Consider the following 4,117-nt stretch of genomic DNA (forward strand, 5'->3'; position numbering starts at 1 on the left):
TTCCCCAGCTGTGAAAATGCATGGAAGATGTGAGAGAAGCCTAAAAGAATTCTTCTGATGGTGAGAAAGTTCTGTTTCTCAACCTGTGTGTGTCCATTGTCGTCACTACCTACGTTTTCCCATGTTCACATATGAAAATAATTATTCTTCACTTCAGGAAGTAAGTCTTTTTAAAAGTCAGTTTTGCTTTAAAGGATGGAGCTCCCTTTGTAGGGTCAGGGCTGCCGGCAGACGGCTGGGCAGGGGCCCAGGCCGAGGTAATCTGTACTTCCGTAGTGGGCGCTTGTTACTGTGGCTCTCTGGAAACAGGGACTGTGTCTCACTTTGCAAAGGAACTATAAATGTCTGTCCCTAAGCGCTGGGAACAAGTTAACACGTGTGGAAGAAAAGCCCTCATTGGCAACGCTTTTTCTCCTTTAGCCAAGTCCAGATGCTCCATGGTCCGCTGTGTTTTATAGGAGTCAAAACTAAAAAAAAATTCAGTGCAGTCGATTTGGAGTCAACTCATAGCTGCCTTCCCATCGGTTTTCAGAGACTGTACATTGGTGTGGAGGAGACTGCTCATCTTTCTCCCATGAAGCAGCTGGTGGGGTTGACCCACTTACCTTTGGGTTGGCAGTGTAACCCTACCCACTAGGCAGTCTGGATAAGAGAATCCACAACATGGGGCAACCTAGCTGCCTTCTTGATCCAAGTCTTAGCATCTGTGTGCTTCCACTTACTCAGGTATATATGTTGTCAGCTGTCATTGAGTTGACATAGTGACCCTTTACACAGTCGATCAGAACCTTGCCCTGCTCCGCACCATCCTCATGCTCTCCGCCATGTTCAAGTTCATTGTTGCAGTCGCTGTGTCAATCAGTTTCCTTGAGGGTCTTCCTTTCCTGCACATGTCCTCTGCTTTTCCAAGAGGGTTATCTTTTTCTGAGGACTGACACCTCTTGACAACATGCTCACAATATGGGAGATGGTGCTTCACCAGCATTGCCTCCAAAGAGCACCCTGGTAGCTCTTCCTCCACGACAGATTTATTTGTTCTTTTGACAGTCTGTGGAAAATTGAGTTCCCTTCTCCAACACTCTACCCCAAACCATCAGTTCAATTGAATCCATTTCCCTTTTGAGAATAGGAGAATTTCCTGCCTCCCTTATTGGATCTACTTCCAGGTGACTACAGACTCAGTCTTTATCTTGAAGCATCTTGGAATCAGGATGAGTGTTAGGCTTTGATGAAAAAGGCAGAAAGCATTTGCATATGTCATAGGAATGAAGCCTACTGAAAAGGCCTATTCTCAGTCAGAAGTTCTCCAATTGTAGCGGGCACAAGAATTCTTTGGGAGTCCTGGTTGGTGCAAATGGTTACCATTCTCAGCAGCTAACTAAAGAGTTGGCCATCTGAGCCCATCAACAGGTACCTTTGAAGAAAGGCCTGGCAATCTACATCTGAAAATTAGTCAGTGAAATCTCTACAGTGCATAATTCCATACTAACCTTACAGTGATTGGTTTCCTATCTTCCCAGAACACTTTCTTTTTCTCCTTTATCATGTGTTACAAAATAATTACAGGGTTTTGGTGTGGGGAGTTATGTCTCTGCTTATTTATTGTCTGTCTCCTCTTGTTGCTTGTCAGCTCCATGGGATGGACCATAGCTCCCCTGTGTTCCAACCAGAACCTCAAACAGTGTCCACGTAAAGACACTCCGTTCAATACACGTTTGAGTAAATGAATGAATGACATGTCAGTGATCTAACCTTACCTGTATCCAGAATCAACGCCCTTGGTACCAGCAGTCAGGAGATCAGGAGATGTATTACACTGGGAAAGTCTGCAGTCAGGGACCTCTCCAAATTACTAAAGAGCAATGGTGTCAATTTGAAGACCAAGGTGCACTTAATTCAGGCTGTGGTCTTTTCTGTTATCTGTTATGTATGAGAGCTGTACAATGAATAGGGATGACATACAAGAATTGATGCATTTGAGTTTTGGGTTTGGAGAAGAGCAACCTGCAAAAAGAATAAACACATTTATCTCGGTGAGAGCACAGCCAGAATGCCCTTGGAAGCAAAGATGGTAAAGCTTCATCTCTCATACTTTTGGCATGATTCTAGGAGAAACTATTTATTGGAAAGGGACATCATGCTTGGAAAGCTGGAGAAATGGTGAAGGAGAGGAAGACCCTCAAGTGGGGGGGGGGGGAATTGGCACAGTGAACGCAGCAATGGGCCCTGGTGTATCAGAGATGATGAAGATGGTACAAGATAGAACAGAGTTCAGATCTGTTGCTCATCTGGTCACTATGACTCCTACTTGACTCAGTGGCACCTAAAAGCAATGAATCAATGAAAAAGAGAAAGTAAACCTACTAATTTCCACAGGCCAACTGTAATTATATAGATCCCTACACCAAATAGGATGCATTGTTTCATTTTAGTCACCCTTCCACTCACCTCTTCTTGTCCTTCCTGTCCTACCTGCTTGTCACAGCAGTGACAGGTAGCAGTAACTCCCTGCCAGGTCAGAGTGACAGCTTCCACTGGTAATTCCCTTGAACTATTGCTAATGGTGCAAACAATATGATTATTGGTGGATTACGGGGTCCTTAATCACATTACTCCTATATGACACAGATTATTTGAATCTGGCAGTTAATTTTCTTAGTGGTTAAATAATAATACATGGTCCTTATTTTCTGAGCATTTACTCTGTCTCAAGTCCTTGACATGCATGATGATATCCAGTCTTTATGGGGCACATGGTATGTACCAAGAATAACAAAAGTTTACACAATCCTACAGGGCCCCCACAAGAAAAAGACTGATAACCCAATTACAAACTGGGCAATGCTCAAAATCACTGGTAGTAAGAGATATGTAAATCAAAATCACAATGAGATACCATCTTACCCCAGGAGCAATGGCAAAGTTTAGCCGGGTAGAAAGTCATACATGTTGGAGAGGATGTGGAGAGGTAGGAACTCTTATACACTGTTGGTGGGATTCTAAAATGGTACAACCACTCTTGAAGGCAGTTTGGTGTTTCCTCAAAAAGCTGAACACAGAAATTCCATATAATGCAGCTATTTCACTGCTTGGGATATATCCCGATAAAATTAGAACTGAGACACAGAGATTGTATACCAACGCTCATAGCACTATCACAAGAACATGAATACAGATCAAATGTCCAACACAATTTAATGGACTGAGAAATTGTGGTACATTCCACACAATGGAATACTATGCAGCATGCAGGAGCGATGATTTAGAAAATTACTACAGAACTTGGGAGGGACTAGAGAGCTTTATGCTAAGTGAACTAACTCAATACAATAAGGACAAATACTGTATAAGACTATTATTGTAGAAAAAGATAAGTGGTAAAATGGATATGGGAATCCAAGGGGGGCCTAGGAAAAGAGGGGAGAGGATGGGCAGGGGGTATATCATAGGATCACACAATTTGATGGGTAGAGGGAGGGATGGGTAAAAGAAATGGGAAATATCTATTGGATCTGAAAAGACAGAGCCATGGTGGACAATATTTCAATGTTGATTAATTTGATAAAATATATAATTGAGAGGAATTGTACGAAACACAAAGTGAATGAAGATAGTGTGAAAAACAATGTATATAAACTTTGTATGCAAACCAGAATAAAAGAAAAATTTGTTTTAAAAAATGTATTACTTTGAACTGTGGTATTGGAGAAAAGTATTGAATATACAAAGGACTGCTAAGAAAACAAACAGGTTCAGCCTTGCTGTTGTTGTTATGTGCCATCGAGTCACTTACGACTCATAGTTACCCTATGTACAAGAGCCCTAAACGCCACTCTATGCTATCCCAACCTCACTGTCTCACACACACTCATTCTCACCACTCCACTCACAGAATCGATCCATCTCATTGAAGGTCTGCCTCTCCTGTGCCGCCCATCCACTCTGCCAAACATGATGTCCCTCTCCAAGGACCAGTCACTCCTTGCAACATGCCCAAAGTATGTTAAATGAAGCATCAGAATCCTTGACTCCAAGAAGCATTCTGGCTTCACCCTCTCCAGAACAAACCTGTTTGTTCTCCTAGCAGTCTATGGTATATTCAACACTCTTCTTCAGC

Source organism: Elephantulus edwardii, unplaced genomic scaffold (assembly GCF_000299155.1).
Source record: "Elephantulus edwardii isolate Elephantulus edwardi_28Jun2011 unplaced genomic scaffold, EleEdw1.0 scaffold00167, whole genome shotgun sequence".
Classification (NCBI taxonomy): domain Eukaryota; kingdom Metazoa; phylum Chordata; class Mammalia; order Macroscelidea; family Macroscelididae; genus Elephantulus; species Elephantulus edwardii.